We start from the raw sequence: 19,296 nt of genomic DNA on the forward strand, positions 1-19,296 counted from the left end.
TGAACATTTAACTCTTAACTTATGTGAAACATAAAATCTCCAGGCTGACATCTCATTATCTTAAAACAAAAACAAAACAAGTTCTCTTAAAGTTAACTTTAGACCTGAATATCTTTCACACGCAAATTTTTTTCTCATCTCTTTATTATAAGCTTATTTTACTTTTATTCCAAATACATTATTATTTTCAAAAAGAAAATAAGATTCTCTATGAATTTAGTTTTAAAAATATAGATACATATTAATTTCAAAAACCCAATGTAAATTTTTTACCAAAGCCAGTATTACAAGATACATATATATAATTTCTAATATATAATAATATATATAATTTCATAAACATGAGATGTAAAAACAAAACTTTTCACAAACTCTCTGGGCCAAAAAAGACCTTGAGGGATATAACCTATTAGAAAGGTATTCTCAAATTTTCTTATGACAAATCTTTACAAATGTGATGGCTGACACTTTAATTCATTCATATTTTGTTATTGTAACACAATTTTAAATTTTCAAAAAATTGTTAGAATCTATTTTATACAAAGTTTACTAATTATACATAATATTTTCAATTTATATATTCCCTTTACTCCCTAAAACTTTGCATAAATAAATTCTTAAGACCAGATGTTTCTAAAACTTTTTATGATTACAAGATTTTCTTTATAGTTCTCTTAATAATCTTATATGTTCAAAAACTCATATTCAAAATTACCTTAAATCATTTTTCTTTTCAAAATATAAAAGTCTGCAAATTCTTCTTATCTGTATCAGTGCTATTCTGATTTCTCAATAGTCTAACTTAATAAGAGCTTTCTATCCTCACTGACAAAATGATGTTCTAGGAATTGGAAATTCTCCACATTATGAGATATCAAGGTAGTATGTACTAATTATTTACCTATACTGTTTATCATTCCTCAGTTACTCCAAATTTTTCAAACACATGAACTATACCGTTTTTTTTTAAGCAATCATAAATCTTGATTAAGAGAACATGACTCAGAAGTCTGTGCTAACAAAGGTATTGGAAGACTCCCAGCCTCCATCAAGGCCATTCTGACCCTATCTATTTTAGCCTTCCCATTAGTTCTTTTTCCTCCTATGACTCCAGAGAAACCAAAACACATTATAACCAAAAAAAATAGATATTATTTTTTACAAACCCTTAATTCAGTTACATGTAATTTCAGATAACTTTGGCCACAGGATTAACACACATTTCAGATTTACCCAATTTGAAGAAACAGTTAACATTTACTTAGCAATTGCTTTCATATCAAACTTTTCACTTTATGGGGATTATCAATTTTCCAATTAATTCTCTGCCAGATATTGCAAAAGTGGCAGTTTAATGCAATTTTCAGATTATCCCAACCTCATTTAAACACATATCTCCATACAGATTTATAGCTATCTATACTTTCTTCTCTTACTACATTAATTTGTAAATCACTTTTCAAAGTTCCCCAAAATCCATCTTTTATTTATACAAAGTCATACTTCTCATACTTACTTTCTGCAGGCTTTAACCAACTTTCATACTTTACAAATGGTTAAAAAAAAAAACCCAATAGTCTCTATATTCCTTTTCATTTTTCCTTGCAACCCTTTTTTCATAATCCAAATCTTTTCAGAACCCATTACTCAGACTGAACTTCTTATATATCCCATTAATATACTGTTCCATTATTCTTTTCCATAAATTCTTTTATTTACCAATTAAGAAAAAATAATTTTAGGGACAATTTCAATTTCTACTAGGTCCCTTAGAAGTATAATTTGCCAAATCAGTAAGTAAAACTCTTTCAGACAATCAGACCAGAAAACAAACAATAGGAAATAAGAGAAAATAATAAAACCCCTTCTTTCCCAAAAAGAACACAATTCTCAGGAAAATTTCTTGTGGTTCCAATCATGTGTTTTTGAAAAAAGAAAAAGATCCAATTTTGAAAAGAGAGAAAGGAAAGAGGATTGGCCAATCAGAACACAAAGATATGAAAGTAGGTTTGACCATGCAGAAATGGCTAAGAGCTTCCCTCTGCCAGTATTTTAAAAGAAACATGTATAAAACACAACAAACAAAATGTTACTAGGAATATTTTTGCACAAATAATTATTTTCTCCCATAATCCCAATAATAAGTACATGGATCAAAGAGTAGGAAAAAACTTGAAATTATTACATAACTATATTGCTTACTAAAAAGAACATACTGGCCTTTAAAATTCCTATTGCTTTTCCTAATAATATATTTGGTAATAAAATGTGTATAGCAACTCTATAAAGAATTTAGATGATTTTGTAAACCTCTGTTAAATTCTTCTGATGGGAATATAGCCTTAGGGCTATGTAGTAGATAGAATTTGCCTGAGTTCTGAAGACCTGGATTCAAGATCAATCTCTGACATATGAACCATGGAATCCTCGGTAAATCATTTACTTTCTCAGTACTCTTGGCAATTAAGACTATAAATTACAAGGAAACTGGTATTATTTCCATTGATAGAGGTTCATCATTAGAAGCTCCTTAAATCCAAAAGAACCAGACCTGGTTAAAACAATGTAGACAAATGGCTTTGAGGCATGCACAAGGTCCCAATGCCACCATACATTATGAACAATTAAGTGGCACAGGTTAATTTTTCAACAATGCAGACCAACTACATTATGGGTTAGAGACAAATGAAAGAATTGCTACCTACGTAAGGAATGCTTGGGGATGTATTCCAATACAAAATGATAAGAAAGAACCATTTTCACTTATTAGACAAAGAAATGATGAGGCTTTTGTAGATTTCTTTGCCTGGTTACAGGAGGCAGTAGGAAGAACTTTAGGAGATAGAGCAGGAATAGATATATTAATAAAACAATTAGCATGGGCTAATGCAAATGCTGATTGTCAGAAAGCAACAACTGGCTTAAGAAGGAATGCCATCATTGAGGAAATGATTCAAAGATGTGACAGAGTAGGGTCTCAAGTGTATCATATAGCATTAATGACAGAGGCATTTGCTAATATACACATGAGAAATAAAGAGAAACAGACTTTCTTTGTTTGTGGAAAAGCTGGACATTTAAAGAAAGATTGTTGGCGTGCCCAAGGAGCTAAACCCAGAAAGGTCAGGGCACATCATCCTAAAAGTCCAAGCCCAAAGTGTAAAAAGGCAGGACACTAAGGTATCAGAATATAGACAAGGAAATTTAAGCGGAGAAAGGGGCCCTCTCCCAGGCACCACCCAAAACAATCATGGGGTATAACAGTTCAGGACCAGCAGGAGAATGGAATGGAAAAACCAGTATGTAACTTTGGCAGCAAGCTGACCCATACAAAACTATTAATGGTCAAAAGTGCTGGGAAATTTAGGGTGCCTCCCCATGCTTCTACTGGAGTACCTATTCACCCTTTACAATTAATGGATGAGGAGTTTGCAATCGTTTTGGCTCCACCAAATCCGTAGTATACTCACATTATACCTTTAGTAAAGCACAAGAGTGGGGAAATTTTCTCTATTGCAATAATGAATGCTAATGATGATGATAGCTACATAAATGAGAACCAATGTATAGCTCAGTTACATGGTTTTTCAAGATCTGGTATAAATAGGAAGGAAAGTGAGTTGAAAAAGGAGTCAAAACAGAGAAACCACAATGAAATGATGTTTACAATTACTATTTCTTCAGAAAAACCTCTTTGTAGAAGGAATTGCTTTCCTAGGCTTAATTGACACTAGGGCAGATTGGACTGTATTCCCCATACAAAACTGTCCACAAGTTTGACCTAAACAGACTGACTATACTAATCCAGTAGGCATTGGGGGTTGGCAGGAAATAGAAATTTCTTGTCAACCCTTGAAATGGAGAAAAGAAGATGAAGCAGGGACTGTTACTCCTTTCATAGTTGAAGAACTCCCTACAATATTATGGGGAAGAGATATATTATGTCAATTAGGGGCAAAAATTAGCATAGATTCTTTTATTGGGGCTGCTGTTGAGTCAGGAAGAATTAATGTACCAACTGTTAAGTTGGAATGGAAAAATCTGCAACCTATATGGGTGGAACAATAGCCCCTTACAAAAGAAAAGATTTTAGCTTTAAAAGATATAGTTAAGGAACAATTAGAACAAGGGCATGTTAGGTTTTTATTTTTTTGCGAGGCAATGGAGTTAAGTGGCTTGCCCAAGGCCACACAGCTAGGTAATTATTAAGTGTCTGAGGCCAGATTTGAACTCAGGTACTTCTGACTCCAAGGGCCAGTGCTCTATCCACTGTACCACCTAACCACATGCTTGAACAAAGGCATGTTGAAAAAAAAGTCACAGCCCTTGGAACTCCTCTGTGTTTGCTATAATAAAGAAATTCAGGAAAATAGAGGATGTTAACAGATTTACAAAAGATCAATGAGGCCATGAAAGACATGGGTGCTTTACAACTGGGATTACCTTCCGCTAACATGATTCTCAAAGAGCAATCATTGTGGATGATTGACATTAAAGATTGTTTCTATTCTATTCCCATTCACCCACAAGACTATGAGAAATTTGCTTTTTCCATTCCTAACACAAATCTTGGAGCTCCTCATGATAGGTATCATTGGAAGTTGTTGCCACAAGGAATGAAAAACAGTCCAACTATATGTCAATATTTTGTACATGAAGCATTAAAGGGGGTTAGGAATAAATATAAAGATACATATTTTTTACATTACATGGATGATATCTTGGCATCTCATAAAAGTAGTGAAGTATTGGAAGAAATATTGTGAGATACCATAGCTGATCTTGAGGGATATGGATTAGTGATAATGCCAGACAAAATACAAAAATACCTTCTTCTTCAATTTTTAGGTTTCCAGATAAATCCCACCACCATAAAGATCAAGCCTTCTGTGTTGACTACAGACAAAGTATGGACATTAAATGATGTTCAGAAGATGATAGGTGATATACAGTGGATATGACTTCGGGTTGGGATCTCTAATGATCTTATGAAACCACTGTATGAAATGCTGAGAGGAGACAAGAATTTGTTATCAAAGAGGGAATGGACTGCAGAGGCAAAGTCTAGCATTCAGACCATTATGCAATTGATTCATGATCAATACAGCATAAGAGTACATCATTTGTAGGACCTTGAAATAACTATTTTGGACATGGTAGAATGTCCTACTAGAATTATATATGAGGGGCAAGGCATTGTGGAATGGGTATATTTAAGTGTGCAAGGAAAGAATGTGTTCATTCCATACTTGCACTTTTAATTACAAAAGCTAGAAATAGAGTAATAGGGTTATATGGAAAAGAACTTTCAAAGATTTACATCCTATTATGGATGGAAATTATAGGTGACAATATTAAGCACTTGGACGAATGGCAGACTTTTGTGAATAGGCCAATAATATCTAAATCATCATTACAGCTTAGTAAATTTTTCCTCTTCATGGTCATGGATTGTGGAACGGATAGTGAAAAAGGAGCCTATAGATGGTATAAATGTTTTTACAGATGCATCAAAAAATAACAGAACTTCCCTTTATATTCCAGATAGAAATAGAAGGGAGCTATTTATTACTCCATTTCAATCCACTCAACAAAATGAACTTTATGCAGTAATACAAAGCTGTGACAATTAATGAACCTATTAATATTATCATATATGGTAAATATGTTTGGGGTGTACTACAGCATTTAGAAACTTCCCTAATCAAGGACACCAATAACCAGAATATTATTCAGTTATTTTGGGAATTGCAGCTCTTGCTTAGAAGACATACATCCTTTATTTTGCTTATATATTAGGTTTCATACTGATGCTCCAGGCCTTATAGCTAAAGGAAATACTATTGCTGATGCTATACCTATATTAACCTTGCCTATATTTGAAGCTCATGATAAATTACATCTTTCGGCGTGATCATTACAAAGTTTGTATGAGATTACCAAAGAACAAGCTAAAAAAATTGTGCTATGGGCGGCTAAGCAGTGAAGTGGATAGAGCACTGGCCCTGGAGTTAGGAGTACCTGAGTTCAAATCTGGCCTCAGACACTTAATAATTACCTAGCTGTGTGGCCTTGGGCAAGACACTTAACCCCATTGCCTTGCAAAAAAAAAAAAAAAAACATGCTACGATGTACTCATTGTGTGCCTTTTCTCCTGAAAACATCAAGGGGTTCCATGAATCCCAAATTCTCTTTGGCAGATGGATGTCACTCATGTATCTGAGTTTGGCAAACTGAAGTATGTTCATGCCTGCATTGATACCTACTCAGGCTTTGTCTGGGCAGCTCCACAAACCAGGGAGGCCTTTAAACATGTGAGAAATCATTTATTGAGTTGCTTTTCTCTTGGTGGACTTCCTGAGATTTTGAAGACTGATAATGGTCTGGCCTATCCAGCTCAATTGTTTGAAAACTTTTGTGCAGAATTTGCTATTGCACATATTACTAGAATTCCTTGCAATCCACAGGGGCAAGAGGTGGTGGAAAGAATGAACCAGACACTTAAAATGGTGCTTCAAAAACAAAAAAACAGGGAATGCATGATTTGCCTGCCAATAGATTGAATTATGCAACTTATACCATCAATTTTTTTGAAATTTGATTCCAATTGGCTTAGTCTGGCTATGAAATTTTGGAAAATTGAATAGTGCAAATGAAATAAGCAGGTATTTCAAGAGAGTCAGTATGAATACCCTATGCAAGAAAAAGTAACATGGAAAGATAGGGAAGGAAAATGGAAAGGACCTGACCAAGTAATAATCCAAGGGCCAGGATATGTTTGTATTTCCACAGGAAATGTAAAATCTGGGTTCCTGAAAGGATTGTCCACATTATCAGCAAAGGAGAGAACCAACATCATGAGGAAGAAGAATTTTTTTCTGGGATTGGGAAATTTAGATTTTGTCTTTTGAATGAAGTCTGTGCTTATGGCTAATATTTTGGTGTGTTGTGTGTGTATGTGTATTTAAACATCTACAGGACATTTTACACCTCTCCACTGGCCTAGTGAGGTGGGAAAATGTTTCTATATTCTGAGATCTGGTACTGGCCAGGGTATCAGTCTCAGCTTGGTAAATGTGATACAAGAGAATTGTTTCTATGTTTGTGTTAGTGTCTAAGCTCCTGTGTGTGTGTGTGTAATTCAGATCTGAAATAGGTAAAATTAAATGTTACTTCTTTTAAGTTTGAGTTTTGAATTTGATTGCTTTGAAAGGGTTTTTTGTTGGCAAAAGAAATAACTTTGTAATCTTTGCCTGTTTGTAAGTTGGGGATAAAATGTATTTCAAGGAATTTGGGAATATTGCTTTTTACTATTGTTTAATTGACATTTGTTTATACTATTTTTGAACTTTTGTTTATAACTTATGTGGCATTCATTATGTAATAATTTTGTTTCAAAAGAAGACAAGAAGGGGGATATGTTACTGACTGTTGTGTGTGGGAGCACTGTAAATTATCTTCACCTGGTGTCCTTGAGCACCAGAGCCTTATTTTTCTAAGTGCCATGGGAGTGGGAGTGGATTAATGGACTGGGAAGGATATTTAAGCACTGGTATTTGGTTCAATAAATGGAGACCTTGGTGTATAGGGAGGAAACTTGTCTTCCTTGTCTCCTGCCCCTCCAACGCTCACCTGGGGAAGATTGAGGGAGTCCAGAAAGGGACTCAACATATGACATCTGAACTGGGACTCAACACTATAGGAAGTTTTTTCCAAACCTTCTTCATTATAATGTCTTCTCTCTGTTAATTATTTCCTATTTATCTATATATACTTCTCTTTGTATGTATTTGTTTGCAAGTTTTCCCCCCCATTAGATAATAAGCATGTTGACGATAGGGACATCTTTTGCCTCTTTTTGTCTATCTAGTGTTTAACAGAGTCTATCATTGTGGGTGCTTAATAAATGTTTATTGATTGAATGAAGTGTCTGAATCTGGATTTGAACTTAGGTTGTCCTGACTCAGGTCTAACACTCTATCTACTACAATATGCACTACTTACATGCCTGCTAAGATCCATGTCTATATCCTATGCTGATATCTTCCATGTTTCTAGTTATTTTCATATAGTCTTCTACTCCAGAATGTGAGTGTCAAGAGTAGGAACTGTTTTTGACTTTATTTGTATCCCTAACACTTGGGTATACAGGAAGCATTTAATAATGCTTATAGACAAACAAAAGAAAGAAAAACTCAGCAAAACTAATCAATATATTGAAAAATTTTCCACATCTCTAAAAGAGTAGGGAGAAGTATATTCTCATATCCCTTCTTTAGAACCAAGATTGCTCATTATAATTTCACAATATTTTTGACTAATTTTATAATTTATTCCCAACAGTTTCAGGCTCTTTTGGTTCTAATCCTTTTCATTTACATTATGATCCATGTATATATTATTTTCTTGGTTCTCCTTACTCTATGTCAGTTCATACATCTCCTTATGCTGCTCTATCTTCATCATTTCTTACAGTATTATTCCAAAAATTTCATGTGCCACAATTTGCTTAGCCATTCTCTAATTAATAGACATCTCTTTTATTTCAAGTTCTTTACCACCACCACTACAAAAGAAATGATTCTGTAAGTATTTGGTTCATATGAGACCTTTCTTTGTCATTGATTTCCTTGGACCGTATACCCACCAATGGAATTTATGTATTAATCCCCTTTCTCTTAACATGCCAAATAAACTATGGTCTCTAATGTGTCCAGAACCACAGATAACAATTTAACTTTGCCAGAAATTTCAGATTTTAGGCACTTATCCTTAGTAAGAATATTAGTAAAATCCCTGAGAGAAATTAACAATTTAACAGTTGGAGACTTACCCAAATAAAGGAAAACTGTCTATTTTTACACATGATAAATTGCACAGTGGACATTTAAATCACTGTTAGTGGGATTTAGCAGTAAGGGAAGTTGGCAGTAACTTTTTCAATATTTCAACTGTGTCCAAGAACTTGATAAATAGGTAATGCTATACCTTTAAGGGTTTTTAAATTGGATGGTTCCATCACCACTGATTTCTTTCTAAATATTTTATTTCAATCAAATAATTAGTAAATGTTTATTTGTGTTTGGAAAGTCAGTTCCTTAGAGAGTGATAAGAAGAATGGAATACAAAGTAGTGAAAGACAAGGTTAAATTATGGCATCTGGAAAAAAAGCAGTAATAAGAAAAAAAGAAAAGCAGTAATAAGAAAAAAAGGCTTATAATTAGATGTGTAGGAGAAGAAACAGACAAGAATGAAAATAAAGAAATAATTAAGAAACAAACTTAGTGGGGCAGCTAGGTGGCGCAGTGTATAAAGCACCAGCCCTGGGGTCAGGAGTACCTGGGTTCAAATCCAGTCTCAGACACTTAATAATTACCTAGCTGTGTGGCTTTGGGCAAGCCACTTAACCCCATTTGCCTTGCAAAAACCTAAAAAAAAAAAAAAAAAAAAACAAACAAATTTAGAATGACGTCAGAAAGCAGCAAGTTATCTAAGGATCTTCTTTATAGAGAATGTGGAGAATGCTGACACTCAGAGTGTCAAGGGATTGCTTATAATAAAACTTGGTTTGACTTTCAAGTAGAAAGTAAAAAATTAGATTAAAAAGACTGATCTTCTTCCCAAAACCAAGGTTCTAGCACATTTGGGGAATTTGGAATTTAACTAATGAGTAAGAGAATATGGTAAATCAGAAAAGGCCAACATTTGAAATAGTTAGATTATAGTGTGGGCACCACTCTTCTACCTCCAAGCATCCCCCACCTTGAACTCAAAGATGAGGACATAGAGGGTTAACTTTCCCCAGGGTTCAAGTTAGTTTATGGGTACAGATTCTTTTTTTTTTTTGCAAGGCAATGGGGTTAAGTGACTTGCCCAAGGTCACACAGCCAGGTAATTATTAAGTGACTGAGGCTGGATTTGAACTCAGGTCCTCCTGAATCCAGGGCTGGTACTCTATTCACTGTGCCACCTAGCTGCCCTTGGGTCCAGAATCTTAAAACTATAACTCACAAGGTTCAAAAAGTATATTTACCTTTAATAGTCAACCAGTAGATACAATGAGTAATAAGTGAAGATACTTATTGAAATGGCATCATATTAATAAGATGCTATTTTCTCTATATATCTACTTCTTTCTAGAGTCTTTCCCTTCATGACCTCTTTCTGAAGAAGACCTGGAGCTATTGTCCACAATAGCTCTGGTGTGGGTCTGGACATGAATTTCTGAGAGTCAGGTCAAGGTAGATAAACATATCCAAACATGAAAGGTTGTGAAAATCTACCAACTTTATTTTTGGAAACTCAGACTTTTTATAGCAAAAACTTATCTCAGGAATGACTGGTTAAAGGAGACCCAGTTTTACAATTTCCTGGGTAAATTTACAATATTGGTTCTTATAAATCTGCATACTTCTCTATCAAAGAAACCTTTTACAACCACCTCTGGAGCCATAGATTATCCTAGGTCAGGGTTCACTGGTGAGCCAACGGATTCATATAATGAGCAATAATCCACACATATCTTTGATGGAAAAAGTTGCCAAGTATATGTGAATATCACTCCCTGGGGCTGGCCCTCTACATAGAGCCTTGTATGTCCTCTCCTGAGGACAGAATTTGGGAAGAGTTAAAATCTCTCTTCTGAAATGGTCTTGTCAATTTCTTCTGAATTAAAGGTAAGGTGTACTAATAATCTCCACCAATGAGGAGGGCTTTTTGTAAATGAGTTTAAACCCCAGGCTACACATATACTAAGAAAATGCTGACCTTCATTCTCAGAGAGAGACAAAATGTTGGAGTCAAGGTACAAGTGTACCTGGCTGACCAATGTAACCTGTCAGATCAACATAAACTCAGAAGACTTTATCACTGGTCAGGCACAAATAGTCCATATGAACATTTTAAGTGGAGATGTCTCTAAATTTGTGCATCTCCCATTTCCTTTGAGCTACTGAAATTCTGCTTTGCTCAGAGAGAATGGCTCCTTCTTTGATGTAGGCATGCCATACTTGGCAGTTCTATGCCAGTGTTTCCCATGCCATACAATCGATTCCAAAGTTCTTCAAAGAGACCTGAAAGTGTCCTTGTTTTGTTTCTTTTGACCTCTGACTTCCATGTTTATATATATATATATATATATATATACATATATATATATATATTTAGCATTCAAACAATGTAACCTCTCTACGCTGAATACTCAGTAATTCAGCTCAAGAAAAGATCTCAGTGTCTGATATCTTGTCATGTCAGCTGATCTTCAGAATTTCCTTAGACAATTTAAATGGAAGTGATTCAGTTTTCTGGCATGACATTGATAAAGCACATAGCTAGATGGCACAGTGGGTAAGAATGTTGGCCCTCAAGCAAAGAGGATCTGAGTTCAAATCTGGCCTCAGATACTTACTAGCTGTGCAACCTTGGACAAGTCACTTAACCCTGACTGACTCACATTCAGTGTTATCTGCTGCTATCTTGATTCATATCTGGCCACTGAACCCAGATGACTCTGGAACAGAAAGTGAGGCTGGCAACTATGTACAGCCCCAACTCACTGAAATCCAATACAAGTGCATGTCAAGGCATCAACTCCCTGATGTCATGGTCTTCTTCAAGAATGAAGGACAAGGGGCAGCTAGGTGGCACAGTGGATAAAGCATCGGCCCTGGAGTCAGGAGTACCTGAGTTCAAATCCAGTCTCAGATACTTAATAATAACCTAGCTGTGTGGCCTTGGGCAATCCACTTAACCCTATTTGCCTTACAAAAAAAAAAAACCTAAAAAAAAAAAAGAATGAAGGACAAACATCATTATCATAGCACTGGTATAATGTCCAGGTTTCACAGTCATATTATGAGGTCAGCACAATGTCTCTGTAGATCTCCAGTTCCTCTCTTCCATACTTTCCTTTAGAGTCTCCAAAACTATCTCTAAGCAATATCTGGCAATGTGTGTATCAACCTAATCATCAATATGTACATCCCTAAAGCCAGGGTAAATGAATTTATCCACAGCATTCAAAGTTTCTCAATTTGCTGTAACTGATGTTTCCATTTATGCATGGGATGATGCTGGCTGCTGGTGATAACCTCTATTTTCTTGGTATTGTTAAGCCAAAATTAATACAATCCCCAGAGAACTGATCCATACTCTGTTGCACCTTAGCCTCAGAAACTACAATGAATGCACAATCATCTGTAAACAAAAGTTATGAACCAACTCTCTCCTCTACCCTTGGCCTGTAGCCATTTCAAGTTAAAGCTTTTTCAGTGGGTAGCTGAACTTGATGAAATTTTTGTCCTCAATGAAAATGTCCAACAACACTGCTGAAAGTGTCATGCTAAAAAAGCATGGGAGCAAGTAAACATCCCTGCTTTCCTCCACTGGTGACTGTGAAAGTCTGAGATAACCATCCATTATTCAGAACCTGTGCAAGCATGTTGTCATGAAATTGACAATCATGATGAGTGAACTTCTCTGGAGACCCAATTTTGCCATGTTTTGCCCTGAGCCCTTAATATTATCAGTATCAAATTTAGATAAATTTTATACATAGACCCCTGTTCTGCTCCTGACATATTCCTTGGAGTTGTTGGGCAACAGACATCAACCATATTTATTAGCCTTTTCTGAAGCCACACTGACTCTTGTTTAGATTACTATCTTCCAGGTGAAGGATTGGCCTATTTAGAAAGTCTTTGGCAAGTATCTTGCAATCAGTGATAGAGATCCATCCCCCAATGCTTCCCCATTCCACCACCATGATTGTCACAGAACAAACAATTTCCTTTCCCTTTATAGATATGGATAACAGAGGTATCCTTGAGGGTATCCTTCCTGGGACATAATCTCCACATGCCATATAACCTGGAAAATTTTGACTAGCATTTGAATGAGCAGTGGACACTCTGCCTTGTGAATATTAGTTGAAATAGCATCAGCACCAGGTGCTTCACCACATAAGAAAGAGCTGATGGCATTCAAAACCTCTTCTTACATTTGGAGGTTCAGTCAGAGAGGGATTGATTTTTACTTGAGGTATATGGTTAATGACTTCAGTACTAATTGATGACTGTTCATTGAAAAAGCTTTGGAAGTGTTCTGTCCATAGCTCCAGAATCATGTCCTCAACACTAATCAATCAATGTGGCTCCACCAGTGCTGAGTAGCTGAGATGCACTATAGATCTTTGACTCATAGAATTCAAGGTTGGATTGTAACTCTCATGTAAAACTGAATTTCGCCTTCCTTCTTACTGAGCCAAGATCCTGTATTTCTCTAAGATATTTTTGTACTTTACATTTGTGGAGACAGAATAATTATGAGTTAGAGAAAGGATAGGGTCATACTTGTGTTTGGTTAAAGAGGCAATGAGACTAGAATATTTGAAGAGTTTTGGGCAGAAGACTGAAAACCAGGAACCTAACTCATTGAGAAAGGAGGGGGAACCATCTATGGTAAGTAAATTAGTGGAATCAGGATTAATAGATCGGAGAAACTCAAAAAAAGAAAGATTTGGGACAGAGCCAAGATGGTGGCAGAAGAAGAGCCTCTCTTAGGTGCTCTCTCCAAAGTATTTCAAAAACCTTAAAATTATGACTCTAACTAAAATTTCAAGAGACAGAACCCACAGAAAGATCCAATGAGGCAATTCTCCAGCCTAAGGTAACCTGGAAAATAGTGGAAAAACTCTGTTCCATGGGGTTGGAGGGACCGGGCCAGAATGAAGGAACTTCAGCCTCCTGGGAACAGCCCCAGGGCACTTGGGAACCTCGGCTCCCAGAAGCAGAAGCAGTTTCCTGACCTGCATCCCAGGGAGCACCAAGCACAAATTGGTAGATAAGCAAGGAGACCTCTGCCAGAGTGAGTGTGAAGCCCAGGCCCTCAGTATAGCCTTGGCATCTCAGCATGTTCATGGCACTCAGCATGGCCATGGCAGCCCAGATCTAGGAAACGGAAGTAGGACCTTGGAGTCACCTAGCAGGAGCCTCTAGGCAACTTCTCCCTGAGCATTCAGCCCACCAAAGGTAAGGGAGTGGAGGGAGACTGCCAAGGTCTGTCCTCTGTCCCTAGAGCAGGACTCTGAGGCTCTGACCACATTCAGACACTGGTTGCAGTCTAGGCCCCCCTCATAGAGCAGGGACCCCCCCAACCTCACAGCACTGTGGTAGAGGGGTGAGCTTGTGGTCATTCACATACCAGGAGAGTAGTCAGAGCCTCACACACACTGAGGTCCTTGTGGGGGTGTCCCAATAATACTCAAAACCTCAGGAAGTACCCTCAAACACACAGGCTGGGAAATGAGTAAACAGAAAAAAAGGACCTAAACATAGACAATTACTTTGGTCCCAAGGAGGACCAAAATACTCAATCTGAAGATGAGAAAGTCCAAGTTTCTACATCTAAAGATTCTAAGAAATATAGAAGTTGGGTTCAGGCTATGACAGAGCTCAAAAAAGATTTTGAAAATCAAGTAAGGGAGACAGAAGAAAAAAATGGTTAAAGAAATGAGGGAGATGCAGGAAAACCATGAAAACGAAGTCAGCAGCTTAGTCAGAGATCCAAAAAAATGCTGAGGAAAATAACATGGATAAAAACCAGCTTAGGTCAAATGGATAAAACAGTTAAAAAGTTATTGAGGATAAGAATGCTTTAAAAAGCAGAATTGGCTGGATGGAAAAAGGAGATAAGAAAGCTCTCTGAGGAAAACACGTCCTTCAGATGTAGAATGGAGCTAAAGGAAGCTGATGACTTTGGGAGAAATCAAGACACAATAATTCAACACCAAAAAAATGAAAAATTAGAAGAAAATGTGAAATATCTCATTGAAAAAACAACTGATCTGGAAAACAGATTCAGGAAAGATGTTAAAAATTATTAGGATTCCTGAAAGTCATGATCAGGAAGAGTCTTGACCTCATTTTTAAAGAATTCCTAGAGGAAAATTGCACCGATATCCTAAAAGCAGAGGATAAAATAGAAACTGAGAGAATACACTGATCTCCCCCAGAAAGAGATAAAAAAAAACCCAACCCCCAGGAATATTATAGCCAAGTTCCAGAATTCCCAAGTCAAAGAGAAAATATTACAAGCAGCCAGAAAGACACAATTCAAATATCATAGAGTTGTAGTCAGGATCACACAGGACTTAGCAGCAACTATATTAAGGGCTCGTAGGGCTTGGAATGTAATATTCCAGAAAGCAAAAGAACTTGGAATGCAACTGAGAATCAACTAACCAGCAAAACTGAACATCCTTTTCCAGGGGAAAAGATGGACGTTCAATGAAACAGGAATTTCAAATGTTCCTGTTGAAATGACCAGAGCTAAGCAGAAAGTTTGACCTTCAAGTAGAGGACTCAGGTGAAGCATAGAAAGTGGATGAGAAGGGTAAATTATGAGGGACTTAATGAACTGCAATTCCTGCATGGAAAAATGATACTGATAATGCTCATATAAACCTTCTCATTTAATAGAGCAGGTAGAAGGAGCTTTTATAGATGAAGCACAGGAGAGAGCTGAATTTGAAGATATATTGTAAAAATGGAGTCAATGGGTGAAAGGTAAATAGAGAAAGAAGAGGTAGAATAGGCTAGGATATTTCATATAAAAGATATTTCATGAAGCTTTTGCAATGGTATAGAAGGGGGGAAGGTGAGGGGGAATGAGGGAACGTTCATTGTCATCAGAAATGGCTCAGAGTGCTTGGAGGTGGCTAGGTGGAGCAGTGGATAGAGCACTGGCCCTGGAGTCAGGAGGACCTGAGTTCGAATCCAGCCTCAGACACTTAGTGATTGCCTGGCTGTGTGGCCTTGGGCAAGCCACTTAACCCCATTTGCCTTGCAAAAAAACAAAACAACAACAACAACAACAAAAAAGAAATGGCTCAGAGAGGAAACAGCATATAAACTCAATATGGAAAAGGAGAGAAGGGGAACAGGGAAAAGGGAGGGGATGTGGGTGATAGAGGAGAGGGTAGATAATAAGAAAGGATAGTCAGATATAACACATTTTATTTTTTACTTTTTTGCAAGGTGCTGGGATTAGGTGGCCTGTCCAGGACCACAGGGCTGAGTGGTTGCTGGGTCTCCAAGATAGGATATGGGCTTGGGGCCTCTTGACCCCAGGGCCAGTGCTCTGTCCACTACACCACTTGGCTGTTCCACAGCACATTTTTGAAGAGAAACAGAATGAAAGGAGAGAGAAAATATAATATATGGTAGTGGGGAGGAATGGATGGAGGGAATTACAATCAGCAACAGCAGCTGTGAAAAAATATGGAAGTAACTTCTATGATGGACTTATGGTAAAGAATGTGAGCCACCCAAGATAGAGTTGATGGTGTCAGAACACAGACTGAAACATATGTTTTCTCTTTCTTTTACTTTATTTCTCATGAGGTTTTATATTTTTGTTGGGGAGGGGGTATTATGTTTACTCTTAAACAAGAATATTTTAGTAATATGTAAATAAAAAATAAAATCTTATAAAGAAAGGTAAAGAAAATATTTGCTTAAGTGATAGAGGCAGAGAAAAAGTCTGGAAATGACAATGAGGTGCAAAAAGCATACCTATACCTTCTCACCTAGATCAGTAGGCATAAAATTATACCAATGAATGTGACCAGGGATACAATGTCTTCTGGAAGGAGTCATATTTCTATGAGCAAAATGATGAAATGTATGAAGAGTTTTTAAATGAAGGGATGTTGCTTAAAATTAGAATGATAGTTTTCATCTTTGTAGGTAGTAGGTAGGTAGGTAGACTGACTCACAGGAGTCCAGTCCTTAGAGCTTGTCTCCTTTCAATTAAACAATGTGGAAACTATTTCTGGTTTTAAGTGCTAAGGGGTTGCTACTGCATGATGATAATGTAGTCTAGCTTCAGAGCTAGAAGAACTAATGACTAAGAAGTTGCTCATTTTGAATTTTACATATATATGTGTATGCGTGTGTGTGTGTATGTGTGTATGTATCCCCCCCCCCCCCCCCGATCTTAGGTGAATGAAAGTTCAGAGATGGGAGTACCCAAATGATCTGGAAGTTTAAGAGCTTCAGAAATCTCACTGAAAATCAGAAGTGGCTTCAAGAGCAGTAGTAGCTGATGCCATAGAAAGGGGAGTGGCCCATCTGAGGACCTAGTCCAGAAGAGAACTACACCTATATGTAGTTATATGAATACTCCATAAAATCAGAGGGGAGGGGGGGAAGACTTCTAAAACCAGGAATCAAGAGATGATTCCTTTGCCATAAGTGTTTTTTATGCACATATCTCAAAAACCATTGTACTTTTACATTTGAATTCACTGTTGTCAGGGAATTTATATAAGGAAAGAGAAAGTTCTCAATTTGTAGGAAATGTTTTATACTAACTGTACTTGCTATAAAATAAATTCCTTGTCTAAAAGTTAATGGAGGACAATATTATTAATAGAGAACACTTGAATGGGGATTCAAGAACTGCAATACTAGAAACCACTGCCCTTTTGGGTTATCACTAGGACTCTGATAGATGCAGTTGGTAAATCTTCTGGGGACCAAAATTGTGTATATGAATGTACAGTTAGAGGTGTGACTACATATAATTATGGCAGTGATGCTACATATGATTATGGCAGTCATCTTCACAGTAATAATAATGAAATCCATGGGAAATGTGATACCTGAAGAGTACAAAGAGAGGCCATGCTAGACTTGGGTACACAAGAAATATGCATAATAGCTTGGGGATAGTGGATGTGACATGGATAAAGATTCTGTACAGTGTAAGAGAATTAAGAGAGAACACTGGCTTGATAGTTGAGGGTATAGGGAATATCTTTGAACAGGGATAGTTAATAGTGTCAAAAGTTACAAAGAAATCAAGAACATTGAGAACTGAAAAAAGTAAAAGATTTAACTAAAAGATCTAAGAGACCTTGGAGAGAGTGTAGTTCTGTTGAGTAATGAAACTGCAAACAAGACTGCCATGGGTTGCAAAATGTTTGGGGTAAGGAAGAAGTTCAAGACAAAATTTTTTCTAGTTTGGCAATTAAAGGAAGGTAACAGTAAAACAATAGCTTACAAAGACATCAAGATGCCTAGGAACGACAAACATTAAAGAAGTTTGGTATCTCCATTACCAAAATTTCATTTCATAAGTACGCACAACTCTGGGCACAGAGAGACAAATAATCTTAACTCTCTACGTAGATGAGAAAGAGTGAGAAAGGAAATTTGCCAGCCTACCCAGGAGCAAATGTTTAAGAGGATGGTCTCATTCCTAAGTGTGTGAATAAAGAGGGTGAACAGAAGAAGGAAGTAAATTTTCTATCAGGCCTAGGTATCTATTTCTTCTTCCTGTTCTTTGGAGAGATGTGGCTCAAGGAAAAAAGGCCAGGACCCTTATGGGGATGGGAAGGGGAGGGGAGGAGGAAAGTAGCATCTTTGGTGGCTTGATTGTAAAACCAATAGATTTGTTCTCTTCTTAACCTACTCCAGTAGCAACAGTGAAGCTACAGCAGGGCGTTTCCTTTCCAAAAGTGGTCGAATCCATGCTTATCTTGGATGTCCAGTTCATCTCTAACACAAAGACTGACGGACACCTGTCATTTTCATTTCCACACTTCCTGTCCCAGTCTTACCTTTGGTGTGAGGCTCCCAGAATGTTGGAGCTATGTAGTTCTTGGAACTTCTCCAGGCTTCTGGGGTGGTGGATGAATTGCATTTGCCTGAGGCAAGAATATTGGATATGAATCTCTTGTAATTTTCTATAAGTCTATAAGCTAATTTGCTACCTTCTAAATTCTGCTTTTCCTAGAAGGAAGTTCCACTTACCCTACCTTGGTTACAGTTTTAAATCAAAGGCACAGTCTAAAAATAAATTAAAATTAACCTTCAGTCTTTTTCTAATAAGGTCTCTTGTTTCCATGCACTATTCAGACACTTTTGAATTAGGCTTCCCATTCCAGTTTTATACATTTCACACAACTTTATATTCCTTTTATTTGGTGAAATCTCATACTGTCGGTTTAATCTGCTTTATTAATTCAAACTATTCTGAGCATTCTTGTCAGAATGAATTTTCTAATCCATCCTCTCCAATGGTTCCTCATAACACTCTAGATTAAAAAAAAACCTTTTGGTCATTTAAAGTTTATCATTCAAGAAAAAATATTAAAGCTTATCATTAGTCCTCAATACCCTTTTTCTGTTATTAATTCCCTTATTAGAAAAAATCTATACAAGATACACTTCCTTTCTCTTCTCTACTTCTGACCTTTCCTTGGTTGTTTCTAATTTGTGAATTAATTTCCCT

The sequence above is a fragment of the Macrotis lagotis genome, chromosome 1, assembly GCF_037893015.1.
Source record: "Macrotis lagotis isolate mMagLag1 chromosome 1, bilby.v1.9.chrom.fasta, whole genome shotgun sequence".
NCBI classification, from domain to species: Eukaryota; Metazoa; Chordata; class Mammalia; order Peramelemorphia; family Peramelidae; genus Macrotis; species Macrotis lagotis.